Source organism: Nycticebus coucang, chromosome 5, assembly GCF_027406575.1.
Source record: "Nycticebus coucang isolate mNycCou1 chromosome 5, mNycCou1.pri, whole genome shotgun sequence".
Classification (NCBI taxonomy): domain Eukaryota; kingdom Metazoa; phylum Chordata; class Mammalia; order Primates; family Lorisidae; genus Nycticebus; species Nycticebus coucang.
This window is the reverse complement of record NC_069784.1, coordinates 1544334-1572082: the sequence shown is the minus strand read 5'-3', so window position 1 is coordinate 1572082 and position 27749 is coordinate 1544334. Positions and strand designations below refer to the sequence as shown.

The 27749-nt window shown below is 48.1% G+C and overlaps 1 protein-coding gene across 2 annotated transcripts in view; it reads right to left on the bottom strand.

Annotated features, from left to right (window-relative positions):
• The window catches only part of PDE4B (phosphodiesterase 4B), a 383978-nt gene that overhangs the window by 118839 nt on the left and 237390 nt on the right, over window positions 1-27749 (bottom strand). The window lies entirely within an intron of this gene.

The following is a 27749-nucleotide window of genomic DNA, read 5'->3' as shown; positions in this document are numbered from 1 at the left end:
GCTGCGAACTTCCCCGGGTGGGCTCTGTGCTAGCTACTAGCAGGATAAAGAGCACCGTTGTGGGTAAGCACACTTCCTTTTTTTTTTTTTTTTAGAGACACAGTTTGACTTTGTCACCCTCAGTAGAGTGCCGTGGCATCTCACAGCTCGCAGCAACCTCCAGCTCTTGGGCTCAGGCAATTCTCCTGCCTCGGCCTCCCGAGTAGCTGGGACCACAGGCGCCTGCCACAACACCTGGCTATTTTTTTGTTGCAGTTTGGTCGGGGCAGGGTTCGAACCCACCACCCTTGGTATATGCGGCCGGAGCCCCACTCACTGAGCCATAGGCACTGCCTGGTAAGCAATGCCGCTCAGTCCTGTAGAGGCAGTGGGCCATGAGGCTGTCTCTGAACCCTTCTTAAGGACAAAGAAGGTAGGTCTACAAATGGGAAGGTAGGATCACACAGAGCTTAACATTGGGCCTAAGCTTCCAAATCCCATGTGCACTCATGTTGTTATTCACCTGTGTGTGCCCACATGGCCATGGATATTAAAACATTGCAATACATTTTTAACATTGGCATCCAGCTGCTGCCCCAGGCCCTCCCGGATGTTCTGGGCTTGCTGGTGATCCGGTAACTAAAGGTTTGGTGTCTGGCCTGGCTCGTCTTTAACAGGTGGGTGTGTGCTCACGCAGCCCCGGTCATTAAGCATCGTGAGTCTCACTGCTGTGTGTGTCTATGCTAAAGCCTCGGGGTTGGTGCCAAGGGGGCCGTGCCCACCAAGCTCTCAGAGCCTTTTCCCTGGAGGGTTTCCACCAGTGCTCACCCTGCTCTCTCCTTTGTTAAAGGCATTTCTAGTGGGCAAGAGTAGGTCTATAAAGATTCCCCTTAAAGTGACTGTCACAGGCATTCTGTCTTTGGTGTGAGCAGCCGGGACATTCCATCCTGCTGCGTCCACTAGGACTAGACTCTGACTCCAAACCCCTCCCCAGGTGCTCCTTTTCCATCTTGTTTTCTTTCTTCCTTCCCCTGCCTGAACTTCATGGGAGAGCCTGCTGGAGATCAGAAGCCAGGGAAGGAGCCTCTGGTGCAAAGAGGCAGTCTTAGGGAGACAAATGGCCTTTCATATCCCCTGGGGCACCAATTCAAAGCACCCCACACAGATGTACAACTTGGAACAAACATGAATCTCCAAACAGATACCAGTCCCAGTCACAGCAAAATTAGTGGGAAGACATCACAATATGTCCCACAGACCCAGGAAGCAAGGAGGGGCGTGGACAAGGGGAAGGCTGCGGACAGACTGGACGGGCACAGCTAATATAACACACGGGCTGAAACACATCTGGGTGGTGTGGAGCAGAATCTGGAATAACAGAAACAGACACAAAAACAGGGTCACTGTTTGGTTAGGATGATTTTTGCCTCTGTCTCAATCAGGAGACACTTTTCACCTTTAGCTTCTTTATATGGAAAAAATCATATAAAAGTAATATGAGAACGTTACATCAAACACAGGCAATAGAGGGAAACAGCCACGTTAGTTACTAGGAGCTTTGCATGTCTTTCTTCTTTTTTTTTTTTTTTATTGTTGGGGATTCATTGAGGGTACAATAAGCCAGGTTACACTGATTGCAATTGTTAGGTAAAGTCCCTCTTGCAATCATGTCTTGCCCCCATAAAGTGTGACACACATGCATGTCTTTCTTCTAAGTATTCTTTTTCTGTGAGTTTGGAGCTTTGCTGTGTTTTAAAGAATTTTAACAGGTTCTCCGATTTGGACATATAATTTCCTATGGCTCTTTGATGGTTTCCTGGCAGGTCTCCTACAGTTTCCCGAGCATTTTCCCAACTCTGGGTCATCATGTTCAGGAATCTAAGTAAGACTGCAGGTGATGACTGTGAGCTCACAGCTAACTCACCATCCTGAGCCCGTCACAGGCAGTTTCAGAGAGAAGAAGTTGCCCTCAAGTTGGAACATTTGAGGGTGACTTACACCTCCTGGACAAGAGACCCCTCCCAACCCTGCTGTCTGATCTCCAGAACTCCTCACGCTGCCCTCCCGCTCTGTCTGCCTCCGCTCACCTCCCTGGACCGAATCGGTTGTTTGCTGTCTGAAGCCCAAGTCTTAACAACTGTCTTCTGTTTTGTATCTAGTTTTCATCTCCTAGAGGCTTGGTGCTGGGCGCTGCTGTGTGTCAGCACGGGGTTCCAGTAGCTGGAACACCCAATGAATCACAATGTTCAAAACTCAGCTCACGTCACCTCCTCCAGGGAGTTCTCTCCGACACTGAAGCCCCGTGGGATTTTGATGCACGCTCCTTCATCCAGGAATTGCCAATTTATTTAGCTGCTCCCCCATAGACTGTGACCTCCGAGAGAGAGGTAGTGGCACTCTGTCACTCAATAGCATTTACTTACATCCTAGGCATCTGGGCAGAGGCTTGGGAATAGTAGGTAGCCTTCAAAACACAATGAGGGGAGTGACTGAAGATCACTGTCGCTGCTCTGAAGTGATCCCCCCCCATTTGACTCTCTGCCCTCACCTCCCTCCCCACCGGCATGGGTTTCTGCTGCTCCTGGCAAATGAATTTATAGATATACCGCATTAATTTATTGATCAGCCTTATGAGGCAATGATCTAAAAATAAAATAGATTTTTGAGAAAGCACTTCTATGTACTCTCTGAGCAAAACAGCCTGCATGGAAATATCTTAGCTGTCTGTGATGGTCACTTCTTTACACAACCCCCCTGAGGAGGAAGCCCTCTTCTGCCAGCCTCTTCGTGCTGTATTCTCATCTCTTTGTTATTCATAAAAGCAGGACAGTTCTCTGCCAGGCATGTGGTTCTCTCCTGGTGGTTTCCATTCCCTGGGAATCCTTGCAAAGTCAGCCCGAGGAGCTGGAGCAGGGGACAGGAGGACCAGCAGATGGCAGAAGACGGCCACGGTGTCCTCAGTGTGCCCTGCCTCCCGTCCCAGTGCGTGGGGCTGCCTGACAGTCTTGGGGAGAGAAATAAGACTGAAGCCTTATTCATAAGCCTGGGAGGAAAATCTGGGGACAAAGAGCAGAACCACAAAGCATGTGTGAAGCTTTGATTGAACCAGGAGAAGCTCTACTTCCAAGAATTCAAGTTAAGCCAGGTGATTCCAGAATTGTCTTCAATTGTCCCGGGGAAGGGTTGTTTCCTGATCTCCAATTACCTGTGCAACCCCCAATTTCTGCAACAAAGACTCACAAAGCAACATCCTGGGGATAGTTCATTTCTGGAGCAGAGCAGATTTTCCCTCTTCAGCTCGGTCTTTCTCCAGTCATTCTCCTCTTGGCCTTAGTCTGACAGGGACCTGCTGGAAAGGCTGCAAACTCCACACAAGAGGTTTAAACCCACAGGGCAGCAGATCTTGCTCACTGCCCTCGGCCAAGGCAAGAACTCTGCTGGCTGAGTTTGCTCTTCTGTCTTAGAAATGACTTGCAAGATATAAATGTTTTAACACAATAACTAAGAAAATGCCAGGAAGGCTATGTTAACAAGTGTGATGAAAATGTGTCAAACGGTCTGTAAAACCAGTGTATGGTGCCCCATGATCACATTAATGTACACAGCTATGATTTAATAAAAAAAAGAAAGAAAGAAATAACTGACTTGTAGGGCCTCTTCTGCACCACTGCATTCTTACAGCAGCCTTAGAAGCCCCATCTCTTTGTGCCGTTTCAAAGAGGAGAGAAAAGAGGCCTAAAATGTTTAGAAAAATGTGAAACGTGACTCTTTCATTACGATCTGGAATCTGTGCCCCAGTTCTCTCCTCTGTGTCCCCATAGCCTCCTCCTTGATCTCAGAATCAACCATCCTGTCTGTGTTCTTCAGGAACTAAGCCTTAATTCAGTGTTGTACTCCCAGGCCTGGGGCTGAATCTAAACCAGAATGCCTACAGTAGTGTTTGCTGAATGAACATAAGCACCTCACAGATTCTATCTCTTATTTGACAAAACGCCAGTTCCATTGGACTAAAGGCTCTGGCAGGTGAAGACCTCAGTGGAGGCCCCAAATGAAGCTGCTAAGCCCTTTTTTCCTGGCATGCTCCTTTCCCACAGGGTCCCAGAAACCCCAGCCCAGGGGCTTTTGATTGTGAGAAATGTTTTGTCTGTATAAAGTATCTGTGTGTAGAATATGTGTCTGTTGATTGGGGGGTGTATTCATGAAAAATTGTGTTTCTCTACAGTTCTATTGGAATATAGTCCCCTCCATTGCACTCAGAAGCTAATGTCTTCAAATGCTTATCATTTTGATAAAAGCAAATAAGAATTTACGCATTTACTTATGTGCTCACATTGGTTCTTGAGGTGGGGGGGAGACAGGGGCACACAGCTTTACTCATGATGACAGTGACCCACACTTTACATGACTAAGGACTGCAAGGTTCAGTGGTCCTGATTTCTACTGAAGGACTTAACTGTGCAGGGTCACAGCCTCCAGGACGGAGGGAGAGCCCACGTCCCGGCTGACAGTCAGACTGCTGTGCCCACAGTCACAGCAGAATATTGCAGTTTTGCCCTGAGAATGGAGCTCCAAAGTCTGTGACCTCCCCTTGCAGACGACGAAGGAGAATTCCGCTGTTCCCCTTGTTTGAATTCTAGACTCAGCTACCTGTTGCTTTCTCTTCTTCTTGGGGGCTCTGAAAATTATGTTCATGGCAATAATGGCCCAGGCCTCCCTCCCCGCAGAAAGGCCTGACCAGCGGCAGGGTGGGAATGCTGAAGAACTCCGGAGTCCTCAAAGCCTGCCTTCCAGATCCTGCTCCGCGAGGAACTGATGGGAACTCACCTCCCTGGGTCCTTCCCTCACACCTCAGCCTCTCCCACCAAAACGAAGATGTGGGGTAGACCTCCCAGCTGCCTCGGAGATGAGACACCTCACAGACATTTTGAAGAGAGAAACAAACCCTGACTTTCAAGTGTGGCTTTGGGTTCATGGTGGTGACCATTCTTTCACTCAACAGATACTTATCAGGCACTTCTCATGAAGCAGGCGCTGTTGTCTGCCTGAGACAGTATACAGCAGTGTGCGAGACAAGGTCCCTGGGGGACGGATGCACAAAAATAAAACAGATAATTTCAGACACTGATAAATGAGATAAAGAAAACAAAACCTACTGATAATAACGTGGTAGAGACACAGAGAGAATGACCCTTCTTCGGTTGGGTGGTCCACAGTTCCCCTTCATGTGATCCTGTGGGCTGCGTATTGTGCTGCCCCAGTGGACACCGTCCATCTCCCCCAGTGGGCACCATCCATCTCCCCCAGTGGGCACCATTCATATCCTCCCCAGTGGACATTGTCCATCTCCCTCAGTGGACACCGTCCATATCCTTCCCCAGTTGGCATCGTCCATATCCTCCCCCAGCAGACATTGCCCGCCCTCCCCTAGTGGGCACCGCTCATCCTCCCCCAGTGGACACCACTTGTCCTCCCCCAGTGGGCACCGCCTATCCTCCCCCACTGGACACTGTCCATCCTCCCCCAGTGGGCACTGCTTGTCCTCCCCCAGTGGACACGGTCCATCCTCCTCAGATGCTGCCAACTGAGCCAAGACTTGATAGATGTACTGACAAAGCTGTTCTTGGGTTCTTTCCCTATCTCTATTTCTATGCCTGTTTTAACTAAAGAATTGAGTGAGAAGCTACCTGGGTTTGAATATTTTTCTCATTTCTTATTCCAGTGCTAAAGGCCATGCCTGCCGAGTGGAGAGACGCAGGGATGTCTGATGAGTGCACAATGAAGGGATAGGGGGTGTGTGACCAAGGAACTTCCACTGACTCCCCTTGCTGCCACAGCAGCATGCATGAACCGGCGCTGCAGGAGGAGGGCTGCGGGCAGTGTGAGGACACTGGGCAATCTCCTGCCCTTCACTCTGATCAGCCCTGGAAAACCAGTTCCATAAAGAAGAACCACAGATGTGCCACCAAATGCCACCAGCAAAAAGGGACAGAAACGCCCTGCGTAGGGCACACGCCCCAAGGAGAAGACGAGTGACCACCTAGAGGGAAGTCGTTCGCATCCCTTGGTGTTGACTGTGTGAGACGGAAGTGTCAGGACTGTCCCTCTTGCTGTTCCTTTGGTAGAAAGCTTTAATATGTTTTTTTGGGGGGGACTTTATTTTGCAAGTTGTTTTATTTATTTCTTGAGACCCTTTCTTGGGTTTTAAACATTTCACAAGGGAACACCACAAAGGGCACCAACACCTAATTTTTCTATGGAGGTTGTAAGATAAGGACCATTGTTTACAAAGTTTTGTTTCAAATGCTTAGGAGAGCATTTTCACATGACCCTTTAACAATTAGACCCTGTGTTGTACCTGTGTCATATGATTTAATCTGCAAAGAAGACAAGACCATGTTACATTCCCACTTCACAAGTGCAAGAATGTGACTTCTAGAAAGTTTACACAATGCTCTATTTCCAAATAAAAAATGTTCTACAGAAATAGGAATGGTATTAAGTATGTTTTCTTGTATTTCAAATTATGGCTGGAATTTCACAGACCCACTCTCAAACTTTCATTCAGTAAAATTCCTTAAGGGATAAGACAACTTTTAACAACAATTGTAACTTTTTATGGCACAGTTGTTCTCAAGAAAGGCAGGGGTCCCCTGAAGGAAATAACTTTGTACGGGGATGTGCTTTGTATGTAGACATTAGAAAGGGTAGTGGGGTTGGGGGAGCAACTTTGCATTGATGTCACGCTACCATGCGCCTAGGATACACTTTGGGTATACAAATTATTCTACTAGCTCAGTGTTTTCCAGACTACATTCTCCATTAAAATTAATGTTATCATAAGAGATAATCAAATGCTCTCTTAATAATATAAACATACTCCAATTCATGAGTTAAGTAGCCCTGCCAATAATAACATCTATTAATTAAATAAAATCTTTATTAAGAAATACACTGCCAGTTTCCAGTAGCTCAAAGGGAAATGAGAATGATCTGAGAAAATTAGTTTTTATTCAATCAGTGATGGCTTTAAGAAATTGATGCAGGGTGGTGCATGCCTGTAATCCTAGGACTTTCAGCAGCCAAGGCAGGAAGATTGCTTAGGCCAGGAGTTCAACACCAGCATAGGCAACATAGTGCCATCTTGACTGTATAAAAAAATAAAAGAATTAGCTGGGCATAGGGGCATGCACCTGTCCAGTTACTTGGTAGGCTAAGGGAAGAGAATTGCTTGAGCTCAGGAGTTCAGGGTTGCAGTGGGCCAAGATAATTCAACAGAACTAGACCCTGTCTCAGAGAGAGAGAGAAGAGGAGAGGAGAGGAGAGGGAAGGGGAGGGGAGGGGAGCGGAGGAAGGGAGGAGAGGGTAACCTTATTCCGGCTTTCCTTTGTAAGTTCTCACATATCATCTGGAAATCATTTCCAGAAACCCGCTTGAAAGCAGAGTCTACACTCTGCAGATAAGTGGTCATTTAGCTTCTGTCTGTGTACTCCACTGATGGAGACATGCAAACCCCATGAGACAGGAAATTTCATTTCTGCATTGATTTAATTCAGGACTTGGGCCAGGAAAATTGAATTTGTTTTAATCTTTGTCCTGCCTCCCCCAGTCTCCCTTCCTGTCACTCATCCATCCTCCCTCACCCCATAAATGGAAACATCGTCTTCCCAGTTGTAGAAACCAGAGTCCTTCATGATCGTGCTTCCTCCTCAGCCCTCTTCCTCATCTTCAGTTGCCCAACAGGCCCTGTCCACCCTACATCCATGCAGCTCCTGTCTCAGGGTGTTAAAATCTCTCATCTGAACTAGAACAGCTGCCCACAGCTCTCCTCACTCCCACCCCCCCATCCTCTGAACTTTTCTCCACATAACAGTAGAAAAAATTCTTTAATGTAAAAGTTAAGTCATGTCACTGGCCTCAGAACATTTAATCCCCCCTCCCTGGTGTGTGTCACAGACCTTCACGTGATCTGGCCTCTGCCCCACACACCCCTGCTTGATATGACTCAGCCACAGTGACTTTCTTTCTGTTACAGAAGCAAATCCTCTCTCAATGCAGAGAGTTTGCATGTCTGTTTCATACTGGCACATCTTTTTTGCTTTAAACAATTCCTGGCTCATAGAGAAGGCTGGATAAATATGTGTTGAAGGAGTGAATGAATGAGCGAGTGAATGAGTGAGTGAGTGAATGAATCAATGAGTGAATGAATGAGTGAGTGAATGAGTGAGTGAATGAACGAGTGAGTGAATGAATGAATGAGTGAGTGAATGAATGAACGAGTGAGTGAATGAATGAACGAGTGAGTGAATGAGTGAGCGAATGCTGGCTTCTCGCCGCTTTTCTCCTCTGCTTTCTGCATGGCTTCCTCCTTCCCATTCCTTGAGCCTGGATTAGGTCACTCACCAGCAAACTCCTTCCCCAACCTTGTCTCCGTGGTTCCCCCTGCAGCTTTTGCTAGACTTGTTGTTGTTGTTTTTCTCTTGTTGCCTTCATTGCTCACAGGGCTATAAGCCCCATGAAGGCCGTTGGTTGTATTTACCAATGAGTTACAGAGTGGCTGGCCCTGCCTGGGACACGCTGCTCGTGCTGTGCACTCGTCTGCCTGGTGGATGACGTGTTAGTAGCTGACTGTGTGAGTTCACTGAACACCAACAGTAACCTCGTTTACTAGCAGCAGAGTCAATTTATTGTTGTTGTTTAAAATTTTCCCTTTTTGTAGAAAGGCTCCTTTATTTATTTCTTACCAATGGGTCAGAAAGTCTATCAATTCCAATGAAATTTGAAATTTAAAATATCAATTGATGTAAAACTTTGTCACAAGTTTGAAATATTTTTGGGTGATTATTACTGTGTTTATTTCAGAAAATGAGACTTTTTGGATTAAATTTCACAAGTTGTTAACCTTCCAAAGAGAGCTCCACAGAGGGGCCAGGGTCCACCTGGAAGACACCGTCCCATTTTAGGTCTATACAATGCCACTGCTTCGCTCTGCAAAAACTTTGCATTTTTAAAAACGATTTCTATTCTCTTGAGAACGAATAGGCCAAATATCTCCTTTTGGTGGAGGTAGGGAAGTGCAAGGAGTTGCAATATGGTTTCTATAAAATCAAATAATAATCATTAAAATCAGAAGTTGCTTCCTGAGCCTCCGTCCACCCAGCACTGATCAGCGTTTGTGTCAGTGATCACCTGGCCTCCGGTGTCCTCAGTCTTGAGCCCTGCACCTGCACAGACCTTGGCACTGGGATCCTAAATATGCTCTTTTGGGAAGTGAGGAGGGATGACCAAAGTGGGGAAAGAAAAAATAGAGGTGAGAAAATGGGATCCCAGAATCTTTTCCCTCTTACTTACTGTAGAAAATCTATACTTCTTTTGTCCTGACAGGTATTGAGCAGGTACAAGCTGTCAGGCCACAGGCTAAGCATTTCGGGTATCTTACTTCATCTCATTGCTATAATCACTTTGTTATTTTACAGTTGTGAAAACTGAAATTCAAAGGGTTTAAATAACTTTCTGACCACGACTCATGCACAGAAAAGAGACATGAAACAGCAAACTTTCTTATGATGACGGACGAATGGCCAAGAAACACGTGAAAAAATGATCATCGTCCCTGATCATCAGAGAAATGTGAACCAAAGCCACCCTGAGATGTCACCGAACCTCAGTGAGAACGGCCCACATCACAAGCTCCCAAAGCTGCAGGTGCTGGCGTGGGTGGGGAGATGGGGGGGACTGCAAACTAGTACAGCCTGTGTGGAGAGCAGCAGGGAGATTCTCAAAGAGCGTAAAGTCGACCTCCCATTTGATACTGCACTTCCACTACTAGGTATTTATCCCAACCCCCAAAAGGACATTTTGTCATAAATACACTTGTACCTGAATGTTTACAGCAGCACAGTTCACAATTACAAAGATGTAGAAACAACCCCAGTGCCTGCCCCTCAACCCATGACTGGATTAATAAACTGTGGCAAATGCGTACCATGGAGATGGAGATTTTGTAATAACCTGGACGAAAGTGGAGACCATTCTCCTGAGGGAAATATCACAGGAATGGAAGGCAAGCTGAACTGGACAGGACTGGAACCAGAAGAGTAACACCTACGTGCTCGCAGGAGAGAAAAATTCAATGAAATTCCAGGAAAATTAGGAACAAGGTAACAGAGCCTGTTCTTACCACTTCTATTTAACATTTTACTGAGGTTCTAATTAATGCAACAAAGCCAGAAAAAGGAATAAAAGCATCTACACTGGAAAGAGGTGGACCTGTCCTCATCTGTAGACCACACGCAGTGTGACCACCTGTGTAGAGTATTCACTGAGGCTTCACGCAGTGTGACCGCCTGTGTAGAGTATGGACTGTGGCTTCACGCAGTGTGACCGCCTGTGTAGAGTATTCACTGAGGCTTCACGCGGTGTGACCGCCTGTGTAGAGTATTCAGTGCGGCTTCACGCGGTGTGACCGCCTGTGTAGAGTATTCACTGAGGCTTCACGCGGTGTGACCGCCTGTGTAGAGTATTCACTGAGGCTTCACGCGGTGTGACCGCCTGTGTAGAGTATTCACTGAGGCTTCACGCGGTGTGACCGCCTGTGTAGAGTATTCACTGAGGCTTCACGCGGTGTGACCGCCTGTGTAGAGTATTCACTGAGGCTTCACGCGGTGTGACCGCCTGTGTAGAGTATTCACTGAGGCTTCACGCGGTGTGACCGCCTGTGTAGAGTATTCACTGAGGCTTCACGCAGTGTGACCGCCTGTGTAGAGTATTCACTGAGGCTTCACGCAGTGTGACCGCCTCTGTAGAGTATTCACTGTGACTTCACGCAGTGTGACCGCCTGTGTAGAGTATTCACTGAGGCTTCACGCAGTGTGACCGCCTGTGTAGAGTATGGACTGCGGCTTCACACAGTGTGACCGCCTGTGTAGAGTATTCACTGCTGCTTCACACAGTGTGACCGCCTGTGTAGAGTATTCACTGAGGCTTCACGCAGTGTGACCGCCTGTGTAGAGCATTCACTGAGGCTTCACGCAGTGTGACAGCCTGTGTAGAGTATTCACTGCTGCTTCACACAGTGTGACCGCCTGTGTAGAGTATTCACTGCTGCTTCACACAGTGTGACCGCCTGTGTAGAGTATTCACTGAGGCTTCACGCAGTGTGACCGCCTGTGTAGAGTATTCACTGCTGCTTCACACAGTGTGACCGCCTGCGTAGAGTATTCACTGAGGCTTCACGCAGTGTGACCGCCTGCGTAGAGTATTCACTGAGGCTTCACGCAGTGTGACCGCCTGTGTAGAGTATTCACTGAGGCTTCACGCAGTGTGACCGCCTGTGTAGAGCATTCACTGAGGCTTCACGCAGTGTGACCGCCTGTGTAGAGTATTCACTGAGGCTTCACGCAGTGTGACCGCCTGTGTAGAGTATTCACTGAGGCTTCACGCAGTGTGACCGCCTGTGTAGAGCATTCACTGAGGCTTCACGCAGTGTGACAGCCTGTGTAGAGCATTCACTGCTGCTTCACACAGTGTGACCGCCTGTGTAGAGTATTCACTGAGGCTTCACGCAGTGTGACCGCCTGTGTAGAGTATGGACTGTGGCTTCACGCAGTGTGACCGCCTGTGTACAGTATTCACTGAGGCTTCACACAGTGTGACCGCCTGCGTAGAGTATTCACTGAGGCTTCACGCAGTGTGACTGCCTGTGTAGAGTATTCACTGAGGCTTCACGCAGTGTCACCGCCTGTGTAGAGCATTCACTGAGGCTTCACGCAGTGTGACAGCCTGTGTAGAGTATTCACTGCTGCTTCACACAGTGTGACCGCCTGTGTAGAGTATTCACTGCTGCTTCACACAGTGTGACCGCCTGTGTAGAGTATTCACTGAGGCTTCACGCAGTGTGACCTCCTGTGTAGAGCATTCACTGAGGCTTCACGCAGTGTGACAGCCTGTGTAGAGTATTCACTGCTGCTTCACACAGTGTGACCGCCTGTGTACAGTATTCACTGAGGCTTCACGCAGTGTGACCGCCTGTGTAGAGTATTCACTGCTGCTTCACACAGTGTGACCGCCTGCGTAGAGTATTCACTGAGGCTTCACGCAGTGTGACCGCCTGCGTAGAGTATTCACTGAGGCTTCACGCAGTGTGACCGCCTGTGTAGAGTATTCACTGAGGCTTCACGCAGTGTGACCGCCTGTGTAGAGCATTCACTGAGGCTTCACGCAGTGTGACAGCCTGTGTAGAGTATTCACTGAGGCTTCACGCAGTGTGACCGCCTGTGTAGAGTATTCACTGCTTCTTCACACAGTGTGACCACCTGTGTAGAGTATTCACTGAGGCTTCACGCAGTGTGACCGCCTGTGTAGAGTATTCAGTGCGGCTTCACGCAGTGTGAACGCCTGTGTACAGTATTCACTGAGGCTTCACGCAGTGTGACCGCCTGTGTAGAGTATTCACTGTGGCTTCACGCAGTGTGACCGCCTGTGTAGAGTATTCACTGTGGCTTCTCGCAGTGTGACCGCCTGTGTAGAGTATTCACTGTGGCTTCACGCAGTGTGACCGCCTGTGTAGAGTATTCACTGTGGCTTCACGCAGTGTGACCGCCTGTGTAGAGTATTCACTGAGGCTTCACGCAGTGTGACCGCCTGTGTAGAGTATTCACTGTGGCTTCACGCAGTGTGACCGCCTGTGGAGAGTATTCACTGAGGCTTCACGCAGTGTGACCGCCTGTGGAGAGTATTCACTGTGGCTTCACGCAGTGTGACCGCCTGTGTAGAGTATTCACTGAGGCTTCACGCAGTGTGACCGCCTGTGGAGAGTATTCATTGTGGCCTCGATGTAGTAACACCTGGAAACATCACAACGCTAGGAAGTGAAGGGATAAACAAATGGTGAAGTATCAAACGGTGGAAGATGCCACTGAGCAACAAAAAGGAGTGAACCACTGAGATTGCAGCAACACCTGACCTCACCTGACCTTCACCTGATCTTCAGCTAACTAGTTACACTGTGTGAAAGAAGGCAGATGAAAAGGGCACATGCCGCATGATTACGTTTGTTTAGAATTCCAGAAAATAAACACAATTTCTAAGGACAGAAGGCAGATGGGTGATTCCAGGAAGGATGGGCATGGCAAGGGGTACAAAGGGGAACTTCTGGTTTTGACGGGTATTTTCACCATCTTGAATGTAGTGATGGTTTCATGAGTGGACCACATGTCTGAAGTGTACACTTTACAAAGTAGATGTTTTGCAAGTCATTTGTACCTCAATACAATGCTTTCAATATCAGTAAAAATACTTGGGAGTAAGCCCCACCTCCTTCCTTCCATTGCCTTGTTTTTCTGGCACTTCTTTTTAAATAAAACGTTTTGAGAAGTTGTCTTTCTTGCTATTTCTGCTTCCTCAACATCTATTTTCTTCGCAACTCACTGCAATCAGGATTTGGTCCCCGGTGCTTCCTAGGGAATCCCTCTGGTCAGGACCTGTCCACACCAACAGGCAGTCCTCAGCCATGATCCTGCTCTAATGTCAGGGCTATTTATTTGATCTGCATTATATTTCTCTTAATTTGACTGTCAAGGTAGCATCTCCCCCTGGTTTTCTCCTATTTCTTTTTCCATAGTGGACAGTCTCTGGAGTTACTTCTCAGCCCTTCTCTTTTTCTATAATAATGTCCCAGCTGGCTTCAGCTTTGTGTTTATTGGGGTGTAAAACACTGTCTATTCACTAATGACTCCCTACTGTCCTGCTGCGTTTTAAAACAGTAAGAACTACAAGACAATCATGCGTTGTCAAGCACCTGAACAGACACAGCTACCACTCTGAGACCTCAGTGGAGGATCTGACAGTCTGAGGATGACAGCTGAAGGCGCGGTACAGGGGCCATCGCTGCCGGATGGCACCCAGACCGGCCTGCGGTGTGTTCCCGGCGCGCCCTCTGCACGGCTCCTGCATCACCCTCGGCTCTGGTGGTAATCTCATGTAAAATGCATCCAATTTCTATAAAACTGCTTAGCATTGATTTTGTATCTGCAGAGTTTCAGACATGTCCCTGCTCCAAAAATAAATGGTGCCGTGATTTTATTAGAGCTCAAGCACAGTCTCCAGGCTTTGCTGTTCTTTGCTGTTATTTTTAGAAATTAAATCTTCCTGTAATATAAACCAAACACTATGAGCAGGGCATAGCTTGCCCCTCATCCTGTGGGGAAGTATTCTGTTTTATTCTCTAAGGCCAAGGTACAGCCAGTCAGGTTTGGGGGGGGCCCTACCAGCACGTGTCCTGGGGGGACTGCACCAATCCTTTACCCCACACTTGGTCCTCACGTGGAGCATAAAAACTCCAAATTAGTATGATAAGCTTTTGTTTTTCTTTCCAGAGCAATCCTTTCAAAAGAGGCATGTTGGAGTCGTGTGTTTGGAAGCAGACAGGAAAGAACTCCTTACTTTTTAAGTAATATGAATTCATTTCCTGTTCAGATGTCAATACCTCCTAGATGCCCATTTCAAAGGAGGCTTTGCCATTGCACAAATCCATTCCTTCAACGACAGAAACAGTTGCTGCCTTCCAATCTAAGCACTTGAGGAAACACATGTGCAAAGCCATCCTTTCAGCTGCTGCTCCTGCAAGCCTGTCCTCTGACTTGGTCACAGGCATTGAACAGGGCATTGAAAGGGTTGATTTATTTGATAAAGGTATCCCTGAATACTCATTCTCAGCTCTGTCAATAATTCCATTTCCACCTTTTATCTGTTCACAGCATGGATTTCCTCTTTAATGCTCAATTATCTTGACTTACTGGTAAATTACCTGTTTAACCCAAAACACCAGCTTCAGTCATCAACAGGACGGGGCTTTTGCTGTGTTGCTGGCTTATGTGTCTGACTCACAGATAGCTGCACTGTCTTCTGTGCCACCTCAATAATGTGGCACAAAAAATAAACCACCACCTTAAATAGTCTAGCTGAGTTTACTGTACAAAGCTTCTCAATTTGATAAATGAGTCACTTAACTTCTTCAATATTTTTATTTCAGTTCTACTCTGAAGCATGACCCATCTGCTCTAGACCAGGGGGCTGTAACTCATTCCATTTCCCAGGCTGGTTTTACAGTGTAGGAACTACTTTAACATAGAATTTGGAGACACTAAAGGTCATTTCTTACTTAACAAAAGTAGGAGCAACTCTTATTCGTTCTGGGAAAACTGAGTTTAGAGACAGGTGCTGTTTAAAGACTAATGGTTCTTCTGACACACCAGCTGTAAATCTTATTGCCATCTCGGACGAGGACATGAACCTTTCAAATCTCCCTTAGGAATCCCTGTAAGCAGGACTGTAATGTTTACTTGGTATTTAAAGCAATTTTCAAACTTTGTTTCTAAAGTTGTAGCCCAAAACGTATAGTGTAATTTAACTCTCAAGTGCAAAATTTCTAATATTTCTCCATTGCCAACAGAAGAAAGGTCCTCTGGCTGGCAGTCAAGGTCCTAATGATCTGATCTGAACTTGACTTCTAAGCGCACATGCCCTCTCACCTCCACTATGACCCAGGGAATCATGCCCTTTCTTGGAGCTGTTTCCTCACTTATTCTCCCTACTCCTCGCCAATCCCTCCTTCTAGAATATATTTTCTAATATTTCCACAAAACCAACTCCATGTGTGAGCAAGGGTCTGGGAAAGGGGACACAAAGACCAGGAATTGGGGAGGCGCAGTGACTTTACCTGGGAGAGCAACTTTTTGAGAACTTAAGCTGCCCTGCTTTATTGGCCCCATTAAGAAATACTCAGGACGACTCTAGGGTCCCCAAGAGGGCAGGAGACGATTGCCCTGGGACAGGTGTACTCAGCAGCTGTTCAGTGCAGTGGGCCAGGCAGAAGCTTTGGATTGAGGCAGAGTTGGATTTAAATAGAAGCTCTGTGTGATTTGTGAGCTAAATGGCCTTGGATTTAACCTCTCCAAGGCTTAGTTTTGTCGTGTCTAAATTGGTGACAGAAGAGAAAGCTGGAGACCTGCAGTGAGGATGAGATGAGACTCTATGTGTCAAGACGCAGATGGGGGCTCTGCTGCTTCCTGGCCATGTCCCAATTAGGACTAACGTGCAGAATGGAAATGGCAGTGTGGCTTCTCAGACAGAGGAGCTGAGGTTGTCCCTGCTGCCCAACTCTCTGAAATGAGATTCCTTCAGATAGGACACCCGGATGTTCTCATAGGACGAAGTGTGGAACAGGAATTTAGTACAAAATCATAAATCACAGTCGGTGCAGAGTGGGGGCCACCCCATAACAGGGCCAGGAGGCTGGGTATTGAGGGAAGATTGGCTGCACAGAAAGAGCCAAACTGTGAACGGCAGGCGTGGAACTGGCTTCCCAAAGGCCCACGCAACTCTGTGTCTTACTCCGCCTTGGGTCTAAATGTAGGTGGGTGTCTATCTCTGGGCAAGGCCTCCCCATCCCCAAATATTATGTTACAGCATATGACACTGCCATATTTATAGGTTAAAAAGTAGCTTCAAGTCAGTAACTTCAGGTAGTTCAACCCACTGAGGACAAAGTTTACTCCCTAGGACTCGTCACCCCCCTTTGCCCTTTCCTCTTTTTCTCTACCTGGAACGGGAGGCTCAATGCATAGACAAGGCAACATTATGATTTTGAAGATAAGCACCAGGATGGTGGGAAAAGAAGATAAAAGGATTCTGAGTCTTTGGAGTCACCAGTGAGGTCAGGCCTCAGGTTACTACCCCTGAAATTCTTGCTGCCTGAGAGAAACCAGGCTCCATGCAGCCTCTGCAGCAGCTGGGGACAGCTAGGGACAGCTGTGGTACCAAACCAGCAGGCAGATGGCCAGTAGCCTTTACTGGGTAGGAGAGCTGTCTCCAGGACAGCTGGCTTCAGGGAGCAGGGCACTGCTCAGAATGAGCCCACCGGTTGAAACAGAAACTCATGAGGCTTCCCCAGAGGCAAATATGAAAGGGGAAGTGGTGCCAGGAAAGATTCAGTCCTGAGCAGGGCGGTTGGCTTAGCAAAGAATCTGGGGGAACATCTGGGACACTGCGCGTCCAGCTGAGGAAACCGATAGTGCAGAGGTGAGAGCCTGCCTGGTGCACCTGAGTGACAGCGAGGTAGCCAGCGTGGCTGGCGCAGGAGGGAGGGAGTCGCAGCACGTCAGTGTGCAGCTCTGTGAAGCCGCCCATGTGAAACTTTCACAAGGTACATGTGAGAAGGACAGGGCAGAAATGACCAGCGAGGGCTGTGCCTGAGCAGTGGGAGCCCCGATGCGACTGACTGAGACGAGGAGGCAGCAGCAGAGGTGTGGGTGGGGCCAACACTGGAGCACGTTAAGTCTGAAACGACAGACGAGGAAGAAGAGAGCCCAGTAGGCAGCTGGAGTCTGGTTTCAGTGGGGCGGATCGCCCATTTCAGGCCCACAGGGATGTTTCCTAGATTGATAAACCCAGGGTGGTCTGTGCAGGCATGCACATTTTTTTAAGTGAAAAATAAACCTGTGTTTGCACCTATCGGTTCTCACTGTCCTATAGACTGAGAACTGGCCTACGAGGCTGACGTGAGAAGGTTGGGTGATCAGGCAAAATCATGTATATGAAGGCAGTGTCTCAGAGTTCAATAAAAATTCCTAATAAATATATTGTGTGCTTATATTTTTCTAGGTATTTTTGAGACAGACTTTCACTTTGTAGCTAGCCCTCAGTAGAGTACAGTGGCATCACAGCTCACAGCAACCTCAAACTCTTGGGCTGAAGTGATTCTCTTGCCTCAGCCTCCCAAGTAGCTGGGACTACAGGCGCCTGCCACAATGCCCAGCTATTTTTTAGAGGTGAGGTCTCATTCTTGCTCAGGCTGATCTTGCACCTGTGAGCTCAGACGATCCACCTGCCTCAGCCTCCTACAGTACTGGGATTACAGGCATGAGCCACTGTGCCCGGCACTTTGTTCAACACCTTGCATAAATTAACTTATTTAATCTTTACAATCCATCTGTGAAGTATATAATATTTTAAATACTTGTATAAACGAGGTCTCTGAGGTCTAAACAACTGAGGAATCTCACTCAGAGTTAAGTCATAGAGCTGTTGGGCAGAACCTGGTTTCAAACAAGGACTTTCTCCTGGAGAACCAGTGCTCTCAGCCACTATCCTGTACCCTTATGTTCAAGCCTGGGAGGCCTCATGGGAAATCCTGTGTGTGCAGTGACTCCGACGTGTGCAGTGACTCCCGTGTGTCTGCAGTGACTCCCATGTGTGCAGTGACTCCCGTGTGTGCAGTGATTTCCGTGTCCAGCACCCACTCAGTAGGTTCACATGGGTGCCTAACAAGTGTCTCTGACTTCACATGGTCCAAACTAAGTTCTGTGTTTTCCAACTAAATCTGTTGTTCTTTCAGTCCTCCCTTTGCTCAAGCCCCAGGCCAGCTGCCGTCCTTGATTCTTCATCCTTCACCTGCTACATTTGGGCCCCAGCAGGGCCCACACCGGCACATTCTGCTCACACTGATGGCTCCTGACCCAGCCCAGGGGTCTCCATTTGTTATCTGCGATCTTCTTGTTTCCACTCCTGGGCCCTATAAATTACTTTATTCACAGTTACTAGAATAAACTTTATTTTATTTTTTTATTTTTTATTTTATTTTTTTTTTTTGTAGAGACAGAGTCTCACTTTATGGCCCTCGGTAGAGTGCCGTGGCCTCACACAGCTCACAGCAACCTCCAACTCCTGGGCTTCAGCGATTCTCTTGCCTCAGCCTCCCGAGTAGCTGGGACTACAGGCGCCTGCCACAACGCCCGGTTATTTTTTGGTTGCAGTTCAGCCGGGGCCGGGTTTGAACCCGCCACCCTCGGTATATGGGGCCGGCGCCTTACTGACTGAGCCACAGGCGCCGCCCTAGAATAAACTTTAAAAAATACAATCTAGATCACACTTTAAAATCATCTGTAGCTGTCCATCACCTTCAGAAGTAAATCCAAGATCCTCATTACGGTGTAGAGGGGTCTCCATGATCCACTCTCTGCTCTCTGCCCCCACACTTCTCCTCCGATCTTGTCTGGGTCTCCATGATCCACTCTCTGCTCTCTGCCCCCTCGCCTCTCCTCTGATCTCTTCTGAGTCTCCATTCTCTGCTCCACGGTCCACTCTCTGCTCTCTGGCCCCTCGCCTCTCCTCCAATCTCTTCTGGGTCTCCACGATCCACTCTCTGCTCTCTGGCCCCTCGCCTCTCCTCCAATCTCTTCTGGGTCTCCACGATCCACTCTCTGCTCTCTGCCCCCACGCCTCTCCTCCAATCTCTTCTGGGTCTCCACGATCCACTCTCTGCTCTCTGCCCCCTCCCCTCTCCTCTGATCTCTTCTGGGTCTCTACGGTCCACTCTCTTCTCTCTGCTCTCTGCCCCCATGCCTCTCCTCCACTCTCTTCTGGGTCTCCACGATCCACTCTCTGCTCTCTGCCCCCTCGCCTCTCCTCCGATCTCTTCTGAGTCTCCACGGTCCACTCTCTGCTCTCTGCCCCCTCGCCTCTCCTCCAATCTCTTCTGAGTCTCCACGGTCCACTCTCTGCTCTCTGCCCCCTCGCCTTTCCTCCGATCTCGTCTGGGTCTCCACGATCCACTCTCTGCTCTCTGCCCCCACGCCTCTCCTCCAGTCTCTTCTGGGTCTCCACGATCCACTCTCTGCTCTCTGCCCCCTCGCCTCTCCTCCGATCTCTTCTGAGTCTCCACGGTCCACTCTCTGCTCTCTGCCCCCTCGCCTCTCCTCCAATCTCTTCTGAGTCTCCACGGTCCACTCTCTGCTCTCTGCCCCCTCGCCTCTCCTCCGATCTCGTCTGGGTCTCCACGGTCCACTCTCTGCTCTCTGCCCCCTCGCCTCTCCTCCAATCTCTTCTGGGTCTCCACGATCCACTCTCTGCTCTCTGCCCCCTCGCCTCTCCTCTGCTCTCTTCTGGCTGCACTGACCTTCCTTTTTCTTGAGGAATCACAGGCGTGTGGCCTTGCTCTGAGCTCTGCTTACATCCTCTCCACAATTGTTCATACCACTGAGGTCTCAGAGCAAATGTCAGCTCCTCAGAAAGGCCTTCCTGGTCCTCCCCTCTCACTGCCAATACTTCACACCTAGTTATATTATTTAATCTACTTCATTGCACTTATTACTATTTGAAATTTTCTTGGTCATTTATTTGTTCATTCATTTTCACCAATCTTCCTCCACCAGAACTCAGGCTTCATGGTACTGGGGACCTTGCCCCATCTTGCCCTCTGCTATGTCTCCAGAGCCTAGGACAGTGCCTGACATGTAAAACACCTTCAAAAAGGATTTGTTAAATAAAACTGATTGGACTTAAGATAATAGGGAGTGGTTGCCAGCGCTTTAGTGAATTGGATGTATGCTCAGATTCTAAAAACTTAGTTGGCCAAATCAACAGTTCTGTTAAATTTTATAATCCCTGCACTTTACTACTTCACCTGACTTGCCCTCAACAATTCCATAAGGCTGGGGACCTGAAATTACAGCTCAAAATGAGGCTGAATTCCACCGTGCACATAATCACTAGTGTGCCCTGGGTCAGCAGTGAAGGAGGCGTGCACAGGGCAGGCACAGGATGAATGGGATTTATCGATGAGAAATTATTACAAATCCACAAAAACAAATTTGTTTTCAAAGACAAGGGATTGGAAATGCCAATCTCCAGGAAAACAAAATAAAAATGGAGAGTCAAAAAACAGTGTGAATTTACATAAACGGACAATTATTTTAAAAAAGATTTTGCATCTGAATTAAACATCAAATACTCCTTTCCTGTTGCTGGGCCCAAGTATTGAGTTCATAATTTCTAGAGCCCAGGTGTCGGTGAATCCTGGCTGGGACTGTGAATGAAAACTCTTGCACCAAAAGCCCCCTGGAGACATGCCTGGGGGCTGGTACACCCGTGCCCCGGGGGTGGGGTGGGGGGGGGACGACATACACTCTTCTCTTGATTCAGTTCAAATGCACCCAGTGAATGTAAAGGAACTCATACCCCTCAGGGACCCCCATTACACAATGGAAGGGTGGATAATGTCTGAGCTCACATTAAGAAGGCAGCAATTCTTAGAAATATTATGTATCGGGATGCATAAGATGAGGACGGATCACGTGCTGTGGGTTTTCACAGAAGAGGGGATACAGGGGTGAATTTTCCATGTGGTGTAGAGGCCAGAACTCTCACTGAAGTAGGCTGAGGGGAGAAATAAAGGCAACCTTTTAGAGAGCTTTGCCGTGAAGGGGAGGCTGGACACGGGACAGCGAGGGGAGGAGGCTGTGGAGACCACTAGGTTTTGTTTGTGTGAGAAAGAGAGAGAGAGAAACTGCCCATCAAGGTGAGGGAGGAGAGAGGTGCAGGAGCGAAGGCCTTGAGGAGCAGATGAGAGGGGCCCAGGACCTGGGTCCAGTGGAGACGCTGGGCTTGGCTCATGGATTGAGGCTAAAGAAAAGGCAGAGCCCAAGGGTAGATTCTGTGACAGATGGAAAGTCAGCTCTCCTGTGATCTCTGTTTCTCAGTAAGAGTGAGACAGATGAGCACGGTTTGGGAAGTCTAAGGAGAGATGATGTTATATGATGTGGTATGAAATGGGTGTGTTGGAGACCGGGAGTGAGCTGACCAGAAACCAGCAACAAAATTGCTCTGTAACACTGACAGTCAGCTGAGACGCAGAATGGGCTCAGGAGTGTGGCTAAACATGTTCCCTGCTGGTGGGCTCATTCTGAGAAGGCAAGAATTGATCTAATCAGCTCTGAAATTCTGCCCAGAATTTTGGTGAACACCTAAGAATATTTAGGGAGGAGTGATTTAAGGATAAACATTTAAATCTAAGCGAGGTAAGGACAAAGTGGGGAATTTGTGTGAGAAGGACTGAGGGAGTGTGGGGCAGTGACAAGTGGCAGCCCAGTGAATTGGGAGTCCTCATGGAGCAGAGATCTGAGTGGGGGAACAGAGAGATGAGCTGAAAGGCGGAAAGAGAGAGTCGGACATCAAGTGAGATGCTTGATGCCGAGGTCTCAGAGACAGTTCAGCTATGGGTAGGTAAATGGTTGAGGGAAAGTGAAGAGAAGTGGCTGAGCTGGTGTGGAAGAAAAGGTCATTCAAGGTGACAGCAAACCGCTGTAAGACTTGGGTATGGAATGGATCACTGCGTGGATGTAGAGGTGCTTATAAGTACCAGCATTCATAGTGGGCATGAGGGCTGAGTCAGAGGCCACAACATCCAGTGGATTAGGGGTGCGACCCAGATGTCTGTGGCTGGCTACACTAAGGCCAGGTAGCTAGTGGTGTGCAAAGGGAATGGCCTGAAAAAAATGGCAACAGTATTTTGTCTGCCCAACTTTTTGTGAACTGAAACTTGTATCCCTGCCTGAGGCCAGTGGTTGGGAAGGGCAGGGATGTCCCTTGTTTCTTGTGCCACAGGAGATAGCTCAAGGGACTCGTCTGGGCAAAGGTCACAGATCTTCTTAGCTGAAGGTGGGATGGGTGGAGGTCATGAGACCATCTCAGCCCAAGATGGGATTGAAAGGTCCCAGGACCTTGGTGCAGAGGTCATGAGAGGCCTGAGCTGGGATTCTGGGATCAGATCCTTTGAAAGCGCCATGCTCCTGCTCACCAGTGGGGATTTGGATTTGGTGACCATTGTCTGCCATTTCCCTCTTTAGTAACTTCTTTTTCCTTCTCCTCAAGCTGCTTGTCCCTGTTCTCCTGATGTGGCTTTGGGGGACAAGTGCTGGACCCCCGTGTCAGTGGTGCAGTCTGGCAGTCAGCACTGCAAAGGGGCCAGGTGTCTGAGAAAGGATGGGAATAAAATGTCTCTGGGCATTAGCACAAAGTGAGGAAGGGCCCCTTCCATCTCTTGGGCCTCAAGTGCCTGAGATAAAGGAGAAAAACTATAGAAGAACATGGCCAGGGTAAGACAGAGGCCCAGGAGGCCAGTGTCTTTATTCCAACCCGAGCATCGCGAGTGCTGGTGGGTCCCCTGCAGCCATGGGAGTGACTGGGCAGGAGATGCTGCCTGGTGGTCGGCAGGATGCGGGTGGCCGATGACATCCACAGCCACCCAACATGCCTGGCTTGCTTGGCTTTGACACGATAGAATAAAACTTTTGATATTTAAACAATATCCAGCATATTCAGCCAAAACTCATCCTAATTAATACAGGTAGGGAGACAGAAGAAAACGTGTGAATATTCCTGGTACCTGAAGTCAGTCTCTTCAATTCTGAGTTAATTAAGGAAAGAGGATTCAATAAGCTTTCAACAGTGTTGACCAAAGGGAATAAAGAAAGATGACAGGGCTGATGACAGCAGGTGGGAGGGCCAGAGGGATAAGAGGAGAAAGGCATTTGGAACTGAAGCTCCTCAAGGATCTTAGTCTGATTATCAAAGCACCAAACAATAGGAGACACAGCAAAGAAAGAAAATATGTAATCGGAGACTTGGTCGCCAATGTTATTCTGTCACTTAATTGTTGTATTATTTGGGAGATTTTATCTGATCTATTTAATCCTAAATTACCCAATCTATGTAACAGTCATAACACTGCCGAAATACTTCAGAGTGTTGCCACAGAAGCTGGATAATGTTTTGCATTTTTTTCTGGAAAGTAAAGTAAAGTATAATGGATTTTGGTTGCTGAACACTCATTCCCATTTTTAACAATTCTATCTTTCCCATTAGATGAAGCCTTCTGATGTTCTAAGTGACCCAAACAAGGGCAGTGTGTGAGCCCCTTGGCCAGCCAAGATACCCCACCCGTGGCATTTAAATCCCAGATAGAGGAACAAAGAAGCTAAAAAGAGCGTGTTCCTCTTTATCCCGGGGATTGCATCACCTTGTGATGGCTCTGAGGTCTCCGAAGGCCCTGTATTGTTTCCTGCTCAATCCAGGGCTGGCTCTCCAGGCCTGTAGGGATTGTAGGCGCTCCCAAAATATTTTCAATAAATTCAGTAAGTTCCCCTTTGTTTAAGTTAGTCAAGGGTAATATCTGTTGTAAGAAGCCAGAGACTCTTAACTGATATATCAGTACACATTACATACTGTAATTACTATTGTTACTACAAATAGCAGTAAAATAACGTGCCTGTCCACCACTGTAGACAGAAATAGTCAAGGCTTAACCAGAAAACAAATGGAGATATCAACTTCATGTAATTTCCTTGAGCCCTGGCAACATTTCCAACTTATTCTCCTTCAAGGGACTATCAATTCCAATCAATGTTATTACCCATCTCCAGAAAGCTCTCTGCAAAAATTTTAAGATACCATTCTGAAGGTCTAAATTTGCCAAATCAGTCACAGTAAATCCACATCCACACCATTAAGAAATGGGAGCAGAGAGGAAGGCAGTTTAAGAATGTGAGTGGGCGCTCGGCACCTGCAGCTCAAGTGGCTAGGGCACCAGCCACATACACTGGAGCTGGTGGGTTTCGAATCCAGCCCAGGCCTGCTAAACGACAATGACAACTACAACCAAAAAATAGCCGGGCATTGTGGTGGGCACCTGTAGTCCCAGCTGCTTGGGAGGCTGAGGCAAGACAATCGCTTAAGCCCAAGAGTTTGAGGTTGCTGTGAGTTATGATGCCACAGCACTCTACCAGGGTGACAGCTTGAGACTCTAACTCAAAAAAAAAAGAATGTGAGTGGAGAAGGATACATCCCTGATAAAAAGATAAATTAGCAACCTAAACGCACAATGACTTAAAAAGAGGACATCCCTTCTAATTTACAATGTGAAGGCTCACTGCCACCCTCCTTCATGGCCTGCAGGCAGCAGGTCAAGCTTCCATGCAATGTCAGTAGCCAGTTCTCATGACTGACACCCGCACTGAAGCCCTCAACGTTGGGCTGCATCAGGGGGGTGCTGGCCTACCAGGCTCCTGAGTGCCCCACTCATCCCTCAGAATGTAAAGAAGAGTTGATTTGGAAACTATAAAATGTTTTCTCACTGTACTGGAAAGGAGGTGAGGCTTAAAGAAAAGTGCCTAGAGAAGAATCGCCGAGCATTCACCTGGAGCTCTGAGGCTCTGGAGTCCAGGGGTCCTCTCTACTCTCCCTGCTGGTCGCACGCCAAACCTGCGAGCTTTCCGGCTCTCAGCCCAGGATGTTGCAAAAATCCTGTTCCTCAGTTTGGCCTTTCATTCGGCAGCTTTCCCATCCCCCAGAAATCTTCCTCAAGCCCCCGATTCCTCACTGCTTCAGAAGGTAAATGGGCGATCTTCTAGTTTTATGATTTGTCACTGTAGGAAACTGTCAAGAAATCACAAAAATGATTCGCTAGCAGAAGGCTCAGCATCAAAGAGAACCAAATAAATTTTGGTCGAATGGCTGTATCAAGTTATAAAAATTGCAGTAGGATGGCTTAAGAAATGGGTAATTTCAGTCTAAGGCTTTCTTTGATCTCAAAAGCCAGGAATGTATAACTAGAGCTGCAGTCTAGGCACATACCTTGTCCTCAAGGCATCTCGCTGTGCACAGCTAACAGGCTGAGAATGAGATCACCCTCTCCAGAGTCACAGTCAAGTCCAGAAGGACAGATTCTCGACTATACTATTGTCAAGACTGACTTCTCCAAACAGCCTCACCTTCCCTGTGCCTGCAGTCAGTAGCCCCTTTGTTTGCTTACACTTCGGAAAACTGGCTAGCTGGGAAGCGAACGTGTCAAATTCTGTCCCTAGCTAACAGCTGACTATGCTCTGAGGCATCGTCCTCCCAGCACAGCCCCCTGGAGGGTGGCAGAGTCTGGTGCCGTGTCCCCTCCTTGCCTTTCCTCTCCAGGGCTGGGTCAAGGATGGGCAGGGCGGTCACTTGCTGGTTTAGGGGAGCTCTCCCTGGTCACCCTCTGGCTCTTGCTCATGAGATGGTGTTGTGGATGGGGCCTCTGGGGCACGCTCAGCTTCGACTCAACCCCCTGCCCCTACAAAGGCCCCTGCAGAGAGAAGCCATCCTACTGCGCTTCAGCCCTGACAGGAATCTACGTAGAATCCACACCCTTGCACAGCCGTGGATAGAACACCACCCCCGTGACCAGCAGTGACCTGGGCAGCTTTCAGCTCCTCCTTCCTCTTCGTCTCATGTCAACATATTCCTGTGGAGTCACAGCGCACAGGGGCAGAGACCCCAGAAGCTGCAACATCAAGTCGAGGGCTCCCTGCACTGTTACTCTAGGTTCTCCCATCTCCTCTGGCAGTTCCCAGCCCTGGGATCTTATCCCACGTACCATGCTAAAAAACTCACGTTCTTCACTGACAGTCAAACTCTATGCCCCTACGGGGAAGGTGTTTGCTGGCACTGTGTTCACTGCGCCCTTCCCAAGGGCTTGCTGCTGAGCGAGGCCTAGGAGGCGTCTGTCGCTTCTCCATGTGACGACTGTGCTGAGCTCCCTGTCCTGGGCTCTGTCTGCCTGTCAGTCTCCCGATTACCTTATCCTGAACTTCCCTCACCTGTCACAGCAAGTTGCTGCTGCCTGTTCCTGGGGTCTAGACCCTCTGTCTCCACCCACTCTGTCCACTTCTGAGCCCTTTGATCCCAGCCCTATTCTGCTCCAGCCCACACGTCTAACCCTTGCTCCTGACTTACCCGTGTTTCCGTATTTATCCCTTTAAGCCTGGACAAGTTACAGGAGAGCACTGCATCCAGTATCGTTTGGTTTGCCTTGGGCTGACCTAGTCAAGTGAGATTACTTTGGATCCTGAATTTGTTGTAATAAATTGCAGGTTTTCATCCTAAATCTGAAGTAATATGTATACTTTACACGTTAAAGTATAACGAGAAGTAGGGGGGAAGGAAAAAAGCCCCGACTTAAATCCACGCAGATGGAGACTCTCACACATTCGGGTTTGAAGACAAGACCCTCAGAGGCAAAAAGGCACTTGTGCGAAGTCAACCAGGAGGCTTTATGCAGCCTGTGATATTGCAGTAACAATGTGTATTGTGCTCAGAGGTGTCAGGAAAACAGGACTGACACAGTCAGGGTCTTTGGGACACACATTCCATGGAACACCTGTTTCACGCCAAGTCACCAAAGATCTATTTGTACACACAATTGGCATCATAGGATGAATACTGAAAAGAATTTTAGGACTATTAATTTTCACCTTAACGCCTGAAAAAGGAAAAAGGACCCAAAAGGGTGTGAGGGCAGCAAATTCCCTCTGAAGAAGAAGCTCAAAGCAACCTGGTCCCTCCTGGGACGATTTTTCATGTTCTACCACTGAAAAGTGGTCTAGTCCAGTCCCAAGGAGCTTCCTCAGGAGTTTGATGGTGCACAAGGAAAGGGTGTCTGTAGAGTTTCAGCTGATTAAGGGTGGGCTTCTGGGGACAAAATAAATCGGCAAAACCTAACTCAGACAAAAAAGAAAATCCATGTCTGGAAAATGAGGTTTGATCCACCACCAAGAAAGAGGAACAAACTTGGGTGGCTTCCATCATCTTGGTGGCCCCTGTTGTTTTGGTGAAGTCTGAGTCTTTGGTGGCCTCTGTTGTCTTTGTGGAGTTTGAGTCTTGGTGGATTCTGAGACTTGGTGGCCTCTGAGTCTTAGTGACCTCCGAGTCTTGGTGACCTCCATTTTTCTTAGTGGCCATATATGTCACATTACAGCGTGCTGTCTAGACTCACTGACCTTGGAGCTGAACGCCTTTAGCTTTGAGGAGGATCAGAGTGAGGAGGGTCCCGCTGCTGTCCTGTGCTGCTCTGCAGGTGGCTATTACACGCTGTCCTTGTCACTGAGCTGGTCCACTGCTATCAGCACCAG